Source organism: Lucilia cuprina, chromosome 3, assembly GCF_022045245.1.
Source record: "Lucilia cuprina isolate Lc7/37 chromosome 3, ASM2204524v1, whole genome shotgun sequence".
Taxonomy (NCBI): Eukaryota; Metazoa; Arthropoda; class Insecta; order Diptera; family Calliphoridae; genus Lucilia; species Lucilia cuprina.
This window is the reverse complement of record NC_060951.1, coordinates 34756355-34778764: the sequence shown is the minus strand read 5'-3', so window position 1 is coordinate 34778764 and position 22410 is coordinate 34756355. Positions and strand designations below refer to the sequence as shown.

At 29.9% G+C, this 22410-nt stretch overlaps 1 long non-coding RNA gene across 1 annotated transcript in view; it reads left to right on the top strand.

Moving 5' to 3' along the window:
* Positions 1–22410, top strand: part of LOC124418699 — a 164884-nt gene that overhangs the window by 85205 nt on the left and 57269 nt on the right. Inside the window, exons 2-3 of the long non-coding RNA XR_006940163.1 lie at positions 2201–3265; positions 3845–4698. This is a non-coding gene — a long non-coding RNA (uncharacterized LOC124418699). The remainder of the gene's footprint in view (positions 1–2200; positions 3266–3844; positions 4699–22410) is intronic.

Sequence of the window (22410 nt, the reverse complement as noted above, 5' to 3'; positions counted from 1 at the left end):
ATAGATAGATAGATAGATAGATAGATAGATAGATAGATAGATAGATAGATAGATAGATAGATAGATAGATAGATAGATAGATAGATAGATAGATAGATAGATAGATAGATAGATAGATAGATAGATAGATAGATAGGTAGATAGATAGATAGATAGATAGATAGATAGATATAGATAGATAGATAGATAGATAGATAGATAGATAGATAGATAGATAGATAGATAGATAGATAGGTAGATCGATAGATAGATAGATAGATAGATAGATAGATAGATAGATAGATAGATAGATAGATAGATAGATAGATAGATAGATAGATAGATAGATAGAAAGATAGATAGATAGATAGATAGATAGATAGATAGATAGATAGATAGATAGATAGATAGATAGATAGATAGATAGATAGATAGATAGATAGATAGATAGATAGTTAGTTAGTTGATACACAGAGAAAACAGATTCGTTGTGATAACCGAATTTGTTTCCAATCGAATTCAACGGTTACTATAACTGAATAAATGGTGTACATAACTATTTTTGTTATTTATTCGGTAATGTGGTTTGAAATTATTGGTATTTGCAACTGAAATATTTTTTATTGAAAACAAATTTGTGGATTTTGTGTATTTTAAAATATATTTAATTTTATTTAAAATATTTACAATAAAATATGAATGAATAAACTTGCAAAACTTATAAAGATATATAAGATGATGGTTGATGATGAAAATTTGATGTTTATGTGTCGGAAATTTTGCTCTTCATCCTGTCCAACATGTCCAAAGGAGTACTACATTTCCGCAGCTCTAAAATTATTAAAACTTAAATAACACAAAATATATTAGAAGATAAAAAACATATTAAACATTACCTTTTCTATCCGATCTTTCCGATTTTATTTATCCGCAAATTCAATTTGGCTTTTTTTAAATATAAATTCATTTTATTTTATATATTTTTATAAACGTCAACTTAAATCACCAACTTATTGGTTGTGAACATCGAATTTGGTTCCTCTAATCATCATTCAATTTTAAATAATGTTTCCATTGATAATTGGTTGCAGTGCTCAATATTTTTAACTCTCTACTATTTTTCGGTTGCAACGACTAATATTTGATGTTCTGACGATTTAATTCTGAATTAAAATCGGCTTCATTTACTGAATTTACAAAAAAATTTAATAACCGATACAATTCAGTCCAAATTATTGATATGGAAATTGTTAAAACCACCATTCGATTATAATTATGGTTTTTTAGTACTGAATATAGAAAATTTGTTAATTTTACAGATTTTTAATAACAGCAATAGAATTTTAATTAATTTAACTAAATATTTATCATAGTAGCCGATTTCCAATCAATCTTTTTTCTGTGTGTAAGTTATTAAGTTATATAATATCACTTCTCTATTCGAAAGTCGCGAACACAGTCTGACTTGATCTAAAAAGTCCGGTCTACAGTCTAGTAGGTTCTAGTCTAGTCCATCTTCTTCTTCTTCTTGAGCTATAGTTTGGCCTATAGGCAGATCTATAGGCTGGGCTGTAACACGTACTACATTGCCTTCACCATTGGGAAATGTTTATAATCTGATCTATGGATTAGTCCACAGCCTAATCGATAACCTGATTCATTGCCTGATCTTTAGTCTGGTCTGTTATCTGGTCCTAGTCTAAATTCTGATTCAGATAATAAACCAGAAGAATACTCATGGCTATGTTGTACAGCCTGGTCAATAGTATAACTAGGATTAAAGTTAATAGTCTTCTCTGATCTTTAGTATCATTTGTAGACCTCATTATAGTCTTTGTTCTGGTCTTCATACTTTCAACGTTACACTTTACAACTCACCCCCTTCATCCGTCTTACATCTGCACTTATTTTTTTTACCACAATTTCAATCAATTAAAATATTCTGTTAGAACATTTTTGTCATGTCTTGTTAGTAATTTATTAATAAGGTCAACCGCATGTCATGTCACTTTTAAACGTCTAACCATTAGGCAAAAAACAAACCACTCAAACATTTTGTAAGTTTTCAGAAAATAACGTTAATTACCCATTAAAATACATAATGAAATAGTAAATAAGTAAAAATTTTAATAACATTTGACAATCACTACTTGAAAACTTGAATATTTAACCAACAATTAATGTTTAACGTTTTTTTCTCAACACTCTCTTATCTTTGCAGATTAAAATAAATAAATGTTTTTTGTGCGCAACAAATGAAACAACTAACCAGGCAATTAATTAATAAAAAAATAAAAAAAAACTAAATAAAATAAGAAAATTTATACAATTCACACACTAACTGAAAATTAAATAAATATAACACCCAACAATTAATTGACAACAAACAAACCAACCAACCTACTTTTAACAATTATCCAACTAAATAATACTTGCAGTGAAATCCGCCTGATTTGAATTTTGCCAGAACTGAATTGAAAAGAAACTGCTGTTAAAAATTGTGGTTAAATAATAATAAAAAAATAAATAAATAAAAAATTGTGTAGAGTACTAGATAAATTTGCATAAAAATGCAAACAAATTAAAAAATCAAATTCGTGTATTTGATATAAGAAAAAATTAGAAAAAAATTAAAAAAAATGTTATAAACCAAACTACACTTAAACTATTAATAATAAATAATACAAATATCAAATTAAAATTGATTGACACTATCTGACATACAGACTGACTGACGCACAGACAGACAGACAAACAAACAAAATAACATGCAGTAGACTTTGTCGAATGGTTGGTTGCATTAACAAACAGAAAAATTACACTTTAGTTGCCTGTACAGAAAAAAGGAAAAATAAAAAAACAAGTTTTTTTTTCTTCAAACCAAAAGGTATTGAAGATTTGTAAAGAAAAAAAATATCAGAAAAAATTATCAAGAAAATTGTGCAAAAAATATCTAAGTTTGTGTTATTGTATAAAAATAAAATGAATAAATACCAGAAAAGATAACGTGGAAAATGTCAATCAAAATTTGTTGAATTAAAGAAAAAATGTGAAATAAATATAAAATCTAATGAAAAGGTGAAAAAATTGCATTTTTCCCCTACAAATATGTAAATTGAGAAAAATTCTTCGAAATGTAGGAAGTGAAGTGTTAGTTAGTAATCACAACGTAAATAGTTTAAGAAAGAACGCATCAAGAATTGAAATTCTGGTTTCTGTGAAAAATAATGGTGTAAAAAATTTGCCTTAATGAGTGTTAATGAAACATCAATTAAATATTCCGAAGGTTTGTTGTAAATCGAAATAATACATACAGGTGCACAATGGCCTTTATAAGAATAGTTTTTCTTAATATTAAAGATTAATATAAATTTCATAATATAGCATAGACTAAACTTTATACTATAGCCTTAGTTAGATTGTAGATTCCAGACCATAAAACAGGTCCCATACTCTACTTTATATACTAGGGCCTACACTCTAAGATATACCTTCAGTTCTAGTCCAGTTCTATTTCAGTTTTAGTTAAGTTCTAGTTCAGTTCTAGTTCAGTTCTAGTTTAGTTCTACTTCAGTTCTAGTTCAGTTCTAGTTTAGTTCTAGTTCAGTTCTAGTTCAGTTCTAGTTCAGTTCTAGTTCAGTTCTAGTTCAGTTCTAGTTCAGTTCTAGTTCAGTTCTAGTTCAGTTCTAGTTCAGTTCTAGTTCAGTTCTAGTCCTAGTTCAGTTTTGGTTCGATTCTAGTTCATTTTAGTTTTAAAATCTTGTTTCCAAGTATTAGACATCCTTTAGAACTTCTATTTAGTAACCCACTGTGCATCATGTACATTTCTGTATTTATAATTCTGTTATTGTGTTTTTGACAACAGGAAGTTCAGCTATGTTGCCATAAACCAAAAACACTATTCAACGGAAACAAATACTTTCTACTATATGCAACTACTTACAACTACAGCAACAACAAACTGCCATCAAGACAAAACAAGTGCCACAATTTACAAACAAATTAAAATTTATACAAAACAACACAAATAATACCAAAGTAAACACTTTTAAAACGAAATAAAACTTTGAAAATAACAATAAGAAAATAATAAAATTTTAACAGAAACCAACAACTCTCGTATTAAAAGCAAAACTTCAAATAGAAAATTTATTTAATATTCAAAACAAAATTTTCTCAGAAAAACAAAAATAAAAGGAAAACATTTGCCAACTGAATGTAATTGCAACAAGATTTAAATTGAAAACTTTTTCTGAAAAGAAAAATCTAAAATCCTTGATTTTTTTCAAAAGAAGAAAGTTAAACTATCATTAGCTGGCTGGTATCCAAAACTATTGTTTGGCCTTGTATTAGTTGAATTTTTGTCGAATCTGCTTTTAGTTTGCGTGTGTGTGTGAGTAGCATCTACAATTCAATGTAATTGCGGAAATTGTCCACAATTTGTTGATGATTGCAAATTACTTCTGTGTGCCGTTTTTATTGTGAAAACGCAGCGAGCAGGACAGACAACGAACATACACCAAAATCTTTAACTAATGTGCCACAAAATTGTGGAGAATGTAACTGTGATGCAACAGTTTGCCAACACTGTGTGGCCTACAATATAACTGGCCCAGTTAATTTAAATGAAACATTTTTGCACGACTCATCTTAGAACATTTGTTGCTGGTATTTAAGGAAAATCTATCACAAGTAATATAACTTCAACATGCACAATGGGTAAGTAATTTTATTATTTTTTCCCTTAAACTACAATTTACCAAACTTACATATATACTCTTTGTATTGTCTTCTTAACATGATATATCTTTGAAAAAAATCATTAATATTTTAATTCAAAGGTTTCTGATCTTAGTCCATGAATATTATTACTGTTGTTGTTATGCATGTTTTCTGCCAAACTCATTAAACTCTAGACATGCAATACATGTTTTTAATGTTAGTTTCAATAAAAACTCTTTGCCATAATACCTTGTCTAGTAATTGTCGTAAATACTTGCTAAAAAGATAATAAACTCTCTAACAGTCATAAAAAAATTTCATTAAACCACTTCGTAGAACAAGTAATCAAAATTTAATTTCTATATTTTCTTTGAAATACAATGGCAGCACCGCCGATTGAAAATAATGATACCACTAAAGCGACTTTTTACACAGATTTCTTTGCTATAATACAATAATATAAACAAATTTTGATATATTGTTCAGTGCTAGTTAACTTCTAGTTCAGTTCTAGTTTAGTTGTGGTTTAAATCTAGATCAGTTCTAATTCAGTTCTAGTTCAGTTCTAGTTCAGTTCTAGTTCAGTTCTAGTTCAGTTCTAGTTCAGTTCTAGTTCAGTTCTAGTTCAGTTCTAGTTCAGTTCTAGTTCAGTTCTAGTTCAGTTCTAGTTCAGTTCTAGTTCAGTTCTAGTTCAGTTCTAGTTCAGTTCTAGTTCAGTTCTAGTTCAGTTCTAGTTCAGTTCTAGTTCAGTTCTAGTTCAGTTCTAGGTTAGTTCTAGTTCAGTTCTAGTTCAGTTCTAGTTCAGTTCTAGTTCAGTTCTAGGTTAGTTCTAGTTCAGTTCTAGTTCAGTTCTAGTTCAGTTCTAGTTCAGTTTTAGTTCAGTTCTAGTTTAGTTTTAGTTAAGTTCTAGTTAAGTGCTAGTTCAGTTCTAGTTATTGTTTGCCCGCAGAGTGGAAGTATTTAGCATAATAATAATCAGTAGCTTAAGTATAAGGTATATATATGTAAGAGGCAATGAAACAGTCATCTCTTTTATGGCTTTAAACGATGAACATAAACCTTAATTGCCAAGCACATTGTTCAATTACTGCAGTAAACTATTTGCCTCCACATAAAGCCTCTTCCAAAGAAGCAACCCGACTTCTCAATTTTTTTATAACATTGAAATTTTTAAATCATTAAAATAGTATTTTACCGATTTAAAAAAAATATAAGCTGCTTAAATTAAGCGTTTCTAATACTAAATTTTTATAGTCCAACTACTTACAACTTACGCGTGTTGTAAAAAACAGCTAAAAAATATTGTGTTTGAACATAAAAATTTACTGCCAAAAACGCATTAAATTAGAAAAATATTCCTAAGAATTGTGTTTTGTTAGATCAATAAAAAAAAACTACCCACATATGCAATATATGTATATTTAAATTACTTAAGCTGGGGTTTACAGTTAAAGCCTTTTGTGGTGGAATTTTGCGTATGAAATATAAAATAATAGTTGTTAGAAACCACCTACAGGGTGTGGTTATATTTTAATATTTATAGGCTTTAACGAAGCAGAAGCTATTTGAATTCATTAGACCTGATCGTGAAAAAATATAAAAATATAAATGAAATGGATCAACACTAGTTATTGCAAAAAGTAATCGGATTATATAAGCAATTAATGACTGTAGAAACACTATAGACTAAATACTACACTATAGGCTAGACTATAGACTAGACTATAGACTAGACTATAGACTAGACTATAGACTAGACTATAGACTAGACTATAGACTAGACTATAGACTAGACTATAGACTAGACTATAGACTAGACTATAGACTAGACTATAGACTAGACTATAGACTAGACTATAGACTAGACTATTGACTAGACTATAGATTAGACTTTAGACTATACCATATGCAAGACTATAGATTAGACTATACCAAAGACTAGATATATTCTAGACTATAGACTGAATAACCAAGTCTATAGACTTTAGACAGGACTATAGACTAGACTTGTATTTAGTCTGATCTAGTTTTGAGTCTTACCGTATTCTACAAGGTACTGTTTGACTTTTTCGAAGAAAATTGAAATAAATTCTTTTTCGTTACAGAACCTTTCAGCCAATATTTTATCTATTTTTAAGTTTTCTTGCTCATTAAAGTAAAAACAGAACTTTTACAACATGTTCATTTTTTACAAAAGTTTTCAACTTGGTAACTAGTTTTCAGAAAAAAATTATTACATTTTTCATGTAAATAAATATTTATCAGTAGATAGTAGATTTTTGTAAAAAAAAGTAATACACGCACACATATGCAATTCACGCACTTGTGACGAAGATAAATGTGAGTGAAACTGAAAGAAAATATTGGCAACAAAAAAAACTCCAACAACAAGAAAATCATATAGAATTGACCATGACAAGACAAGAACGAACAAATGCAAACAAATCAAAGGTAACAATAACAACAACAACTGCGTGGAAAAAACAAGAAAATTAAATGCAACCAACTCGTCAACGTTTTTTTTTCTTTTGTTGATGGAACGCTTGATGATGCAACAATTGATGATGGGCAATAATGATGATTACAACAAACAAACAAACAATCTCCGTAATAACGATGATGATGTTGCAAATGAAGTCGATGATGACCACGACAATAAATGATGGATTCTTTAAAAGAAGTTTCAAAAAAGACGTAAAAAATATAAAAAAACGTAAATTTGACGACAAAAAAAAAAAAAAACGAAAAATAAACATTTCAGCATGAAGTTCACAAGTTCAAATAAAAGTTTTTTCTTGCAACAATACTGCTACCAACACACATGTAAGCATATGTGAGTATGCGAGTATGTTTTTGTTGCATGTCTGTTTGAAAGTAAATGTTAAAATTGTTATTTTCCCTCGGCTGTTTTCAAAACTGTAGAATTGTTGTACTACCGCGACTGCTGCTGCTGCCAGCCATGCTGTCATGTAGTATTTGCAGCATCATTGCGTTGAAATGCGCATAAATAAACGTAAAAATTGAATCAACAATTTTCTTGATGTGTTTTTTCCTGTGTGTGTAGTTTTGTTTCTTCCTTTCAGATTCGTTTATTATTAAATACATTACACACAGTTAGTTTCTTTTTCGGAAACAAGATGAGAATTGCAATTTTTTCGACAAGTTTGGAATTTCAATACAAGTTTGGAGTTTATTTCTTGATCCGGAACAAACTATAGAAAAAGGGGTTTTAATTTATATATAACTGCTTTAAAATTAGACTATAGAAAGATCTGCGATTCAATAAAGATCTAAGATATTAATTTAAGTTGGATAATAGAAGAATCCACAATTATTAAAGGAAAATTGATAATATCAGGAATGCTGTGGAAATTGGATTATATGGGAACCAATGTTTGTCATGAAATTTGGTTCATAACACGTTCTTTGAAGGACTTAAAAATTGATAAATTAAAAAATTAAACTATTATCGAAATAAAATGGAACATATAAGAATCAGCGATTGCTACTGCAATTGACAATATCGGTGTTTAAGTAGGAACATATAAGAAAAGTTGATCATTTAAAGATCTACTATTGCTTTGGATATCGGACTATACCAAGATCTAGGATTACCACAAAAGATAAACAATTACTGTCAAAATAAAATGGAATAAATAAGGATCTGTGATTGCTACTGAAATTGGACAATATCAAAATTTAAGTTGGAACATATACAAAAAGTAAATCAATTAAAGATCTACTATTATAGTGGAAATTGGTCGATAATCAGGATCGTCATATTATGATCAGCGAATGGTTTGGATATTGGACTATACCATAATCTAGGATTACCACAAAAAGTTATTAATTATTTTCAAAACAAGACAAAATAGGAATCTAGGATTATCGTGGAGTTTGAACTATATAAGCATCTAGGGTTAATGTATAATTTGATTGTGAATGGAATTGAAAATTCGACGATATTAGGAACTGAGATTGCCGGAAAAATATGGCCAACTATTGCCATGAATATTGGACTATTCCACGATTTAAGAAGACAACGAAAAGTCATCAATTACAGTAAAAAGTGGACACTAAAGTTTTTTTGGATTGTCTTGGAATTTGGACTATATAAGCATTTACGATTGATGTATAATCATATTAAGATTGCGAAATTGTCCATATAAAGATCTACGATTGACGTGGAAGTTAAGCAGCATTTAGAATAGCCTTGGAACACAAAAAAATTTACGAATGCTTTCGATATTGGACCATATAAGTTTCATTGAATCCCTTGAAAATTGCATGAAATTGTAACTTAAAAAAATCTACAATTTCCAAGGAAATTGAACATATCCAACCGTACGATTAACATGCAAATTAGAGCATAAAAGTAAGTGCAATCTCCTCGGAAATTGTACCATATAGGAATCTGCAATTGCCGTAGAAATTGGATTATATATGGATTTAAGATTGTTGTGGAAATTAGATCATATAAACATATGTGATTTTCACTGAAAATGCATCTTATTATACCGTACAATTAACATGTACATTAGATCATAAAAGCAAGTGCAATCATCTCGGAAATTGGACCATATAGGAATCTGCAAATGCCGAAGAAATTGGATCAAATATGGATCTAAGATTGTTGTGGGAATTTAATCAGTTGAACAACTGGGGTATTCACGGAAAGTGGTCCATATGGATTTTCAATAGCTTCGAAAATTAGACCACATGAAAACTTTGCTTATACTGAGGAAATTGAACCCTATTTGGATCTACAATTCCCGTGAAAATTGTGCCTCAAAATAACCTACTATTTCTACGGAAATTGGATCATATAGGGATGGACGATTGTCATAACAATGGTTTCACGATTGCTTGGTATATTGATGCATATAAGGATCGACGATTGCCATGAAAATTGGAAGAAATTGCATTATAAAAGGAAATAAGACCATGGAAAATGAACCATATCTGCATTTCCGATTGCCTTGAAAATAAGACTACATGAAAATTTTGCGAATGCTGAGATAATTGAAACATATTTGGATTTACGATTCCCGTAAAAAATTGTGTCTTAAAATAATCTAATATTTCTATGGAAACTGGATCATATAGGGAACTAAAATTGTACGATTGCTACACATATTGTTACATATAAGGATCGGCGATTGCCTTGAAAATTAGAAGATATTGGAGATTATGATTGTTCTGGAAATTGTAACATTCAATGATCTATGATTGCCGTTATACGTTTGGCTTTTAAAGTCCATTGAAGTTAAACATTGATTCAGTATTTCCTAGTAAATATAGGAAATTCGGCATCAGAAGCTTTTCTAAACTTCAAATTCTTATTTAATAAAATCGCCATTTCATTTCGAAAAACCAAACATAGTACATTCTACAAACAAATACCAAAAACACTATGTGAATCTTAACAAAGGTAATACATGCCTCATGTGAATAAAACGGTACTTGTTAAGTCATCTAAAAAAATAAAAAAACTTTACAATAACACACAAAAAAGAGCAACAACTGATGCTAATTCTTTATATTTCATAAAATTTTTTCAATTTTTCTTAAATTGTTTTTCGCTTGCTAGATGGACGCGCGTTAAAGCTTGACAACAATAGCAATGTATAGAAAAAGAGTCAAAGATCTCTTTGGCAACAGCAAGCAAAATAGTAGTCGTAGTAGTAGTTGAAAGCAAAATGACTGACGGAAGGATATAAAAATATACGAGAAAGCTGGCAGGCTGACTTGCTGGCTGGTTGACTTCATTGCTGTTGTTGTTATTGTTTTTGGTTGCATGAATGCTTACATACTACTCGTATTGGTCTCATGATGACGATGATGATGCTGCATACATGCATTCATATGAAGAATGCCTTGGTTAAGTGCAGCATGTATAGCACAATCAGTTGATAGTTACAATGGTTGGTCATTGGTTCGTCTGTTGGTTTATTTCTTTCTTTTTAAATGTATAAATTTTAAAGAATCACATCACAATTTTGTTTTCTTTATTTTTCGTTTGAGCATGTTTCTTTTTTTTTCGTAAAGCAACCGGGAATGGATGCAAAAAAAGCACATTAAACGTTTTTGGCATACACGTCAAATATTTGAATCGTCGTCATTTTCTATAGAATGAAATGTCTTTTCTGCCTTGACTCGTTCGCCTCGTTCATCGTCTCACAAAAACGTCGCCAATGACATTCCAATAGCAATTGTTGCACATACCCAAATGCATTTTGTACACCAGCACAATATGCATATTGTATGCATTTTTTTCTTCTTTTAGGAACAACATAGTAAAATACATAAAAGAAAGGAATATATTCATTTAATAATTTTCAATATAATTTTTTTATTATTATTGCATCTTTTGCTCTGTGACTACGGTAGGAGCAATAAAAATGAGCAATATTGAAGCTCTTTCCTCTGTTCCTCTTATGTTAATAGAGAGGGTGGAACTATTTGAAATTAATTTCTTAACGCCTGGTTTGTGTTTTTGTACTGCAGTCTCCTCTGCCTTATATTTGTTTGTGTGCAACATTTCAATTTAGTCTATTAAGAGTCAAAATGTGAAGTTTTATGGCATAATGGTAAGAACGAGGTGGATTTTGGGAAAGTTTTTGTTTATTAAAGATGTTAGGCAGCTTTGTACACCATTAAAATCTGCGATTACTTTGGAAAGTTATAAGATATATGGATCTGGTGTAAATTGGATAACACAAACTTCTATAAGTTTAGTAAAAAACGGAATACATATGTAATTGGAAATTGGACCTTACAAAAATCTGGGACGATACAATAAATCTTCAATTTCGGATGGGAAATTGGATGTTATAAAGATCTATAATTTTTCTGACGTAACAATGTAAAGCCATGGAAAAACAATCAATCGAACTTCAACTTTATAAAGGTAAACAATGGCTTTTGATTGCTATGGAAATTGAATTTTATACAAAATTCCTGTCCTGGAATTGGATTTTCTATAATAGTCACAGAATTTATACCATAAAAAGATCTACGACTGAACGATACTAAGATCTTCAGATTCAGTAGTAAGTGGAATTTATACAAAGTTATCGTGGAAATTGGACTATATAAAACCGTGGAAAGAGTAATGATTGGAATGGAGCTTGTGCCTTATAAAAATCTAAGATAACGATTGCGATGGAAATCTAAACATATAAAAATCTACGATTGACCTAGAAAAGCCATGGTAAGATCCATGATTGTTGTGGAAATTGTGCCTTAAATAGATCTAGAATTGTTGTGGAAATCGTATAATTCTAAAATCTTCAATTTTAGTGAAACGATCTACTTATAGATAATGAAGAACTTGAAAAAATTATGAAAACTAAACGATATAAAGACCAACAATTTCGACGGAAACTCCCAATTTAGGCAAAAAAACACATTTCTATGAAGATCTACGACGATACTTAGATCTCCAGATCCAGTAATAATTGGACAAAACTATAGTAGAAAGATATATCTATACAAAACTGGAAAACTGGATGATTTTAAGATCTTTCAATTTTAGTGGAAAGACCTAAATATGGAAATTGAAGGACTTCCAATAATTGTCAGAATTTAACGACATAAAGATCAACAATTTCGATGGAAACTCCCGATTTATGAAATTAACATTTCTATGAAGAAATGACTTATAGTGAGGCACGGCTTCTCTTCATCTTCGTTGTGTAGTTTTTAATTAAGATCACAAGACATGATGGTTACTATTCCTGGTGCTGATGGCGATGACAATTTTTGGATTTGTCTCAATGTAGATAAAAATTATGCATTTTTATGTTTTTATAATCATATAAAACTTTTCAACTTACCAAAGTGTTCACAGTGATCCTCATCGTTTAGTTTTGTGTTTCTTATCCAAATCGGAACCATCTGGGTAATCTTTACGATTGTTACGTCTTCGAGATAAAGTTAAATATTCACCCGAATGACAACGGAATTTACAATCCAAAGCCTCTATACAGGGGCAAAATGTAACACAAACATACTAACAACCACCATTCCAATTTTGAAACGGATGATCAGCAGTTGACATGGGGATGTGTACATGTCAAGAATGAGTGGTTTATAGTTCCCGATTGACTTTTATATCGAAACCCTTCAAAGGTCCCATATTACTCTTGTAAGTCCAGTGTATGTTATTCGATTTCAGTTCAAAAAATATCTTCATCTACTAAGGCAACGGAATACGGTCACTTCAAGCGAACACGGAAGGTATAAGCATGTGATTTGCAATAATCTGATAATGATATACGTTCCAAATCATTATCGGCCCATTACAAGATGTTAGTCTCATGATCGGTAACAAATTTAATGTTATCATCACCCAGTTCATCCTCAAATTTTGATTTGAATTGAAACGCAGAATAGAGGTGTTTATCGAAGTGGGGATCCTCGACGTCGAGGCAGTATCTGTCGATGGCAATTTCTTGTTTTCGGTTACAATTTCAATCAGTAATTGATTAATCGGTCTAGCATCTAGACTAGGCAACCAGCAAGGCTATCTAGGATTGAAATGGAAACTGATCGCACAATAAATTTGTGATGAAATCGGAACTCTGATAGACTTTAGCTGATTTATCATAAGAGTCTGTCGAAGACGAAAGACCGTGATACCGTGATATTTCTCTTTTAAGGTGTGATAAGCCAAGATGCTTATTAGCTGCTGTATTTGTGTTTTTAGGAAATCTATTGAAAATCTTAATGACAAATAAATTTTTGTTCTTTATTTGATATATCGATAATATTGCCCATTATTTAGCTTTGAAATGCCGAGAATCCTTAACCAGTATAAAAAGTCTTGCTACTCCAATGCAAATGTTCCTACTTGTACGATATGAAGAGTTTGAAGGAAACTAGTGTTAGGATGTCTAATATCATACAGTAATGTAATGACTTGGTTGAAATAACTAGCTGGAGCATGTTTCATATCCTTACACGATTTCGTAAGCCATAAATGAACACTTTTTCTCACACCACTCTCGCATATTCACTTAAAATTTCTTAATAGAGTTGTTAATTTTTCAATTAAGAAAACTGAAACAGGAAAACAGACACTCAAACAACAGCTTTTCTTAATGCATTCCATTTACTTTACTTGATCTCTAAATGATTAAATTTTTGCAAAAAAAAAAAAAAAACTTCTGCTGCGTTTTGAATTTCATCTTCATCAGGCAGCAACTGCAACATCTCACCCATTTGCAGGCATCATAATTATTTGATTTACATATTGAAATCATTTTACACATGCTTGTATTTAAATATCGTCTTTAATTTGTTTCTTCATTAACAACAAGATATACATAGCAACATTCTGTTCATTATTTATAGTTAATATTAATAAAGAAAAAAATAGTTTTTGAACTTTATTAAAAAGAAAAAGTCAAATACTCAACGTTTTGCTAAATGTTTCCTTATAAAACTGATACTTGAGAATGATATAGACAGAGGTGCCAGAGTTTTTGAAATTAAAAGTATGAAATTCATCTAGAAAATCTGATATATATATATATATAAAATCTTCAAAAACTTGTTAATACTTTCTTTTCAATTAGTCCAAATTACGAATGAACTATTTCACTTTTAAACCTTTCCATTATCTGGCCCCTCTTCACAAATTTACAGTTATTAATGTTGCAAATTTCTTACGTTCGAACGAACATTTAATACAATTGTTTCTCATTATTGTTTCTCTATCCTTTCCATTATTGCCTTCCCCAGCTCACTCAGCTGCTTTGTCTGCTGTCACAGCACAATTTGCTTACATTTCGCATATTTTTAACCCGGGAATTATATTTTCATTTGCAAATTATTTTTTAATGTTTTCACTTGTATTCTGCAGTAGTTTTCTTACAGATTTCATTCATTATATCATTTTCCTTATTTTCTTATTGATGACTGCTGCTGCTGAAGTTTTTTTTCATTTGACTTTTTTGCTTGTATCTGTGTGCTAAAGTCTTCATTATTTCTTCATTAAATAATGAGGAAACATAATGATTTAATTTATCTCTTGGCTCGTTTGTTCATTTTCATATTTTTTTTTTTTTTTTGTATTTGCGTTGATTTAGAAAAGTAATAATAAAGAAATGAAATCGTTGACATTTTGCATATTGACATCATAAATTAAAGTTGGCGAAAAAAAAGGATTTGGGTGAAGAGTTTTGTTAAAGGGTGTAGAGAAGTAGGTTTTGTGGATTTTTGTTTGTTAGCATAAACTATTGTTTGTAGTAAACAATTATCATGCTATAGTTCATACTATTGTTTGGATTATATGGATTTAGGAAATATTGTCAGAATAAGAATAATAAAAAACAAAGTAAATCTTCTAAAGTCAATCTAGATGCTAGAATGATATAAAACATCTTCGTTGTTGAATATGGCGATTACCAGTTTCAATTTTAATCCTAAGAAGGTCTTCTACCTAACTATCTGGACCTATTCTGCTAATAATTAAACAAATTACTGATAGAAATTGTTACCGGATTAAGACATTTTCTTCGAAAATAATCGTCTCTCAAAGTCGATGATCTTCAAATTAGTACATAGTTTATTCTATAGTCTAGTCAAGTATATAGTCTAGTCTGTAGTCTAGCCTATAGTCTAGCCTATAGTCTAGTCTATAGTCTAGTCTATAGTCTAGTCTATAGTCTAGTCTATAGTCTAGTCTATAGTCTAGTCTATAGTCTAGTCTATAGTCTAGTCTATAGTCTAGTCTATAGTCTAGTCTATAGTCTAGTCTATAGTCTAGTCTATAGTCTAGTCTATAGTCTAGTCTATAGTCTAGTCTATAGTCTAGTCTATAGTCTAGTCTAAAGTCTAGTCTTTAGTCCAGTCTTTAGTCTAATCTATAGTAAAGACTATAGTTAAGACAATAATCTATAGGCTAGTCTATAGTCTAGTCAAGTTTGCAGTCTAGACTACAGTCTAGTCTATAGTCTGGTCTACAGTCTAATCTATAGTCTGGTCTACAGTCTAGTCTATAGTCTGGTCTATTGTCTAGTCTATAGTCTATTCTATAGTCCAATATATAGTCTAGTCTAGTCGATAGTCTAGTCTATAGTCTTGTCTATAATCTAGTCTATAGTCTAGTATATAGTCTAGTATATAGTCTAGTCTATAGTCTAGTATATAGCCTAATCTACAGTCTGGTCTATAGTGTAGTCTAAAGTCTTGTCTTTAGTCTAGTCTTAAGTCTAGTCTACAGTCTAGTCTATAATTTTCCCTTCCCGTGGATCCGCGCCTATAGTTTTGTATATAGTCTTTATTATAGTCTAGTCAAATTTTTCGTGTTTTACTCCTTTTCATTTAAAAAATAACAACCTTTCAAACTATTTAGAATGACCCTTTTAATCCGGTTCTTAAGAGATTGTTAGTTTAGCAGCAGGTGTCTACCTATCTGAGTTCTTTATTGTGACCATTAATGAGAATTTTTACTTCATTCAAAAAGCCGCACCTCATGAATTGTTTATACATATGAATGTATAAATTTGTTTAAAGATTAATGTTTTTAATTAATTAAAACAAATTTATAACATATTTTGTATCATAAAATAATTTGTAATTTTAACTAGTTTACATTTGTAATTAAAGCAGTAGGTGAACATTAGATATACTACTTTTTTGCTCTTAATAATATTAGTATATGGTTTTTCAAGCTATTTAAAAAACATTAGAAAATTTTGCAACAAAAGCATTTTTTCTGCAGTCAAGCAAGAATAGACATATGTGTTTACATTGCAGCCTACACCATAGTTAGTGTGACTGTTTGTGCCGCTATTAGGTCTATAATTGATCACCGAAATATTTCTCTAATAAACACGATTTTGAGAACTCCCAATGCAGAAGGATTTGCCCAGGACGTTTTCATAATAGTGTAGGGTATTGTAATTTTAAACAATATATAACCATTTTTTCTTATATTAATGACCACAATTATATAAATAAATTTTATTAATATTTTCAAATGACAAAAGCAAATGAATTTATATTGAAATGTAATTAATTTTTATACCCACCACAAAATAGTTTTAATTTCTTTATAAATAATAAATTAATTGTAAATAGTATCTTATGGAACTACTAGTTAAACATTTACGGGAAATTAAAATAAATTATAAATTACTCATACGTTCAGGGGTTCCGAAAAAAGTCGTTATTTATAATTATTATTCAACTATTTTCAATGAATTTTCAAATTAATGACTAAAGACCACAACCTAGTTTATAGCCCAGGCTATAAAATGGAAATGTAATATAGTTATTAGTTAGAAAACTAATCTATAGTCTAGTTTATAGTCTTCAGTCCTGATTATAGTCAATGGCCTAGACAAGATAGTTTCTGACTTAAGTCTATATATAGTCCACACAATAGTCTACATATATTCTATACTACAGTCCCTACTTTAGACTATGTTATTCAGTCCAGACTCTAGTCTATGGTCCAGACTATAGTCTTTAGTCTAGACTATAGTCTTTAGTCTAGACTATAGTCTTTAGTCTAGACTATAGTCTTTAGTCAATACTATAGTCTATATGTCGTCCCGGACTATAGTCTATGACCCAGTCTATTGTGCAAACAATAGTCTATAGCGCAACTTATATTCTATAGTTTACACTATATTCTGTAGTACAAACTATAGAATATAGTATTCCATACTTGAGGATATAGTCCAGACTATAGTATAAAGTTAAGAATATAGTCTATAGTTTATAGTATATACTCTATACTTCAGTCTATATCTATAGTTCAGACTGTAATCTATAGTTCAAACTATAGTCTATATTTACCAAACTGTAGTCTGTGATCCAGTCTATTGTACAAACCATTGTCTATAGCGCAGCTTATATTCTATAGTTTACACTATATTTTATAGTACAGACTATAGGTTATAGTCCAGACTATAGTACAAAGTTAAGATTATAGTCTATAGTTTAGAATCGTTCATAGTATACACTCTATACTTCACTCCATATCTATAGTCCAGACTCTTATCTATAGTCTCTAGTATAGACTTAAAGACTATATTTCATAGTCCACACTTCTGTCCAGACTATAGCCCATAGACCAGACGTCAGTCCTTAAAAAAGACTATAGTCTGTGGTCAAGAGTATAGTTATACCCTATACCACTTTAGTGTGTAGGGTATAACTATACTCTGGACCACACTATAAGGTGTCCTATTCCCACCTTAGAGTATACCAATCGGTCCAGAATCTTTTTCTGTGTCGACTTAGCTATGTCCGTCCGTCCGTCTATCCGTCAATGTAAACCTTGTAATCAAACTGTCGATTTTGAAGATAATTCAATGAAATTTAGTACATGATCTTCTATTGTCCCATGATCGAAGCCTATTGAAAATGGTTAAGATCGGCCCATTATTTCACCTAGCCTCCATACATCTGTTCCCCCAAATAGGACTGGTAAACCTTTAAACTACAGGTCGCAATTTTGTAGATAATTTAATGAAATTTGGCACGTGATCTTCTATAGGTACCGTAGACGAATCCTATTGAAAATGGTTAACATCGGTCCATTATTTCACCTAGCCCCCATACAACTGAACCCCCGAATAGGGCTTTTGAGTTGATAATTAAGCTTAATATAGTCACATCTCAGCAAAAGACTGCAAAACCATGTTCTAAACTAGACTTTATGACCCTTACGAATTCTATAATTATAGGGCCTCATATGACCCTAGCCCCTATGAAAAGCTCCCAACAAAATTTCACTTAAATGTCCACAATTTTATTTAACAATAAACTGCTTAAATATATCTAACAACTAAATTACATTTTTTTTAAAGTTGTAGGGTATTATATATGGTCAGTCTCGCCCGACTATAATTTCTTACTTTTTTATAATTCAGTCTATTCTACTACTAAAGTCTTTGTCCTAGATTGTAATAAGATCCATAGTGCAGACTCGTGTTTAGCCGATATTTCTGACTATACCATAGTCTCTATTTCAGGTTATTATTCTGTCCTTAAGCCAAACTGTTGTCTAGTGAATAGCCTAGTCTTAAGCCTATTATATCGCCTAGTATATATTCTAGCTTAAATTCTACTTTATAATCTAGTTTATATAGCAAAAATTAGAATTTCTGAAAATTTTACTTTTTTAAAACTAAAGGACTCTTAATTCCTTGCAAAAGTAAAATACAAACTAAAATCATCTTAAATCTGGGTCATTTAAATTTATTATTTAAAGTTGTATAAATGTATATGCAAAAACTAAAATAAAAATAAAATTCCCTTTAGAATTTCTGTTAAGCCAACTACATAACGTAAGTGATACGACCTAACCCAACATCTATCTATCACTTGTTATTTATTTGTGATATTTTTTTGGGTTATTGGCAAGTTTGTATTACTATTATTGTTGTTGTTAAAAAAGTCAATACAACAAAATACAAATAATCACCTCCAGGAAAAATACCCGATTTAAAAAAAAAAACACAAACAATAAAAACAATAAAAACGTATACAACAGAACAAAGTACTATGTTAAAATCCTTGTTAAATGGCAAATACGTTCAACAAATATCGGAAAAAAAGTAAACACATACAGAGATAGTTCAGTAGGAAGGACCAAAAAGAGAATTCTGGGATTTTAGCTTAAATGCTGTTAAAACTACTTTTGAGTATTAACAATTGCTGACAGATAGAATATAAAAAAATTTAGTTTCGAAGGGCCAATAAAATTTTTGAATTTCACAAAAATAGATTCCCTCCTAATGTTCATGTATTTAAACTTTACACAATAAATAAAAATTCTGGGCATTGCAGCAAATAAGAAGGGAGAGAGCAAGAGAGAAACAAGTAAATATTTTAAACGGATTACAAAAGGATCAGCTCTGTATGTACAAGAAATATAAACGAGCACAAATAAATAACAGCAACAAAAGTTGAATGTTCACACAAACGGAATATTAAAGGAATGACCAGCAGCGACAGCAAAAAGAAAAAACAAAATACATGGAGAAATGTTTAAATAAAAATATTTTTCTTAAAAACATAAAACTGTTGTAAAAAGGAATCTATTGTGAAAAAGAGACAATTGCCGGAACGACAAATATAAAAATTAAATGGACTATTAAAAAAATTAAAGAGTTTAAAATTTAAAAATTTTAAATTTTCAACAAAAAAAATTCCTTAATCAGATGATGATACCCACTAACAAAAAAAAAACAAGTTTTCTTTTAAATGTCAAACTATTCAAATTCCCTTTTAAAACAACCTCCAATTAAGTATTTATGACCTTGAATGTATTCAAATTAAATATAAAATTCCATGTAAACTTAAAAATTTAAATTCAATTCAATCATACAACCCTACTTACTGAGCCTGTTTGTTGTTAACACAAACAATTTTTACACTCTTACCCAGAGAACTGTCAGTTGTAATAAACATGCACGCGTGCGCATCAGCTAAAATAGAAGTAGAAAGAGAAGTAAATGTCATGTTAACTTGATCATTGTTTAGTTACAAAAAAACTGCCTCATGGCAGTTGCAACAACAATTGTACATGTCATTCACTGTTGTCTGTCTTGAAAACTGTCGGTTTGTTTAGTTTATTATTTTATTCAAAAAAATAAAATAAAATGAATTTTAGTTGTTGCTATAGTTATTCTAGTTATCATTATCAACATTTTGTATATTGTGTAAATAAAAAGACAGACAGACAGGCTCGACCACAATAAATGGAAAAGAAGAATACTAGGGGAATTGCAAGAAAACAAAACAGGACAAAACGTAAGATATTCTTCGGTTGGTAATGGATGGACGGACGGACGGATAGACAGAGATTGAGACAGACATAAAGATAAATATGAAATCATACTAACAGCTGTATGCCCTTCTATAGAAAACACTACAAATACTACATATTACAATACAAAATGATTTTAAGTAGTGCGGGTGAAATGAATAGGGCAAGGTAATGCAAATGCAATTTTTCACATACAAAATAAGTGAACTAGAAGTAAATAAGAACTGAACTAGAAGTGAACTTGAAGTGAACTAGAACTAAACTAGAACTGAACTAGAACTGAACTAGAACTGAACTAGAACTGAACTAGAACTGAACTAGAACTGAACTAGAACTGAACTAGAACTGAACTAGAACTGAACTAGAACTGAACTAGAACTGAACTAGAACTGAACTAGAACTGAACTAGAACTGAACTAGAACTGAACTAGAACTGAACTAGAACTGAACTAGAACTGAACTAGAACTGAACTAGAACTGAACTGGAACCAAACTACAAATGAACTAGAATGAACTTGAAAATTTTCTATTTTCTAAATTAAATTTTAGATTTTCAATCCTTAACTCTATTTCCTACTTCAAAATTCCCATAAATTTGTAATTTTATTAAATTTCATTAAATATGAATAAATTATAACAATTTTCTCTTATTTACTGTTTTCAGCCTTTTTTGTTAAATAAAAAAAAACTACAACATAATTAAGGTTAATTTTCCCATATTTTAAACAAACAATTCGAAATTTTTTTACTTTTTGTTCAGAAAACATTTTCATAATTGAATTCGAGTTTTTTGTTGTTGTTCACAATTTATTTGTTGTGGTGCAATTGCTTGAGGGAAATAAGATCCATTCAAAAAGATACCTTGGAATACCACTATTCATTTTTATATATGAGGAGTTGAAAAAAGTAGCAACTGCAAAAAAATTTAATAATAAAACTAAAATATACAACATTCGCGTGCACTCATTAAGTAAGTAGTCGGTCAGCGTCAGTGGCAATTGTTAGTTGTGGTCGTGTTCGTAGTCAGTCATCATCATCACCATCAACAGCACCAATAACAACAACGACATCATCATTATCATCATCTTTTCTTATTCATTATTATTATAATTATAATCAGTATAAAAAAGTCTTGCTTCCATTATTAAAACCGCAAATTATTTAATTTCTTAGTTTTTAATGGACTCTAGTGCAAAGTGATAAGTGGGTAATATAGGTATGACATGCTATTTGTAACATGCAATAACTTGATTATTAAATTATTAAATTGTTACTTTAATTCGGGATTTAAAATATATTATTTTGATTTGCTGTATATATTATTGGATTATACCATTATTATTCGGTACTAATAAGTTATTATATATATCGCCTAGGAATAAAATTTCTTACCAATTTACTAACAAGTTGTACGAGAACCCCCATTGCTATAACTATTTTTAATATCATTATGGTATAGGGTATACCAGATTCGCCATAGCCGCTTTAAAAAGCCTCGTCTTTTTTTGCTAACAAAATTTTCTTTTCCTTTAGATTTGTTTGCGTTTCATTTTAGTTTTATTCATTCTTTCTTTATTTAATACATTCATTATGACAAGTAAACATATTACTTGGTGTCTGGAGATATAATAATAATGATACCATCTCACTGCCAACAAATACAACAAATATAACAGAAAAACTATGACTCCAACTTCAATAATTTTAAATAAGAATTTATAACAGAAGAGTGTAAGCGAAATGATAAGGACTACTTAAATAACATTAAATAAATCGCCTAATCTCCCGTTCAGTTTCAGTTCTAGTTTAGTTCTAGTTCATTTCTAGTTCAGTTCTAGTTCAGTTTTAGTTCAGTTCTAGTTCAGTTCTAGTTCAGTTCTAGTTCAGTTCTAGTTCAGTTCTAGTTCAGTTCTAGT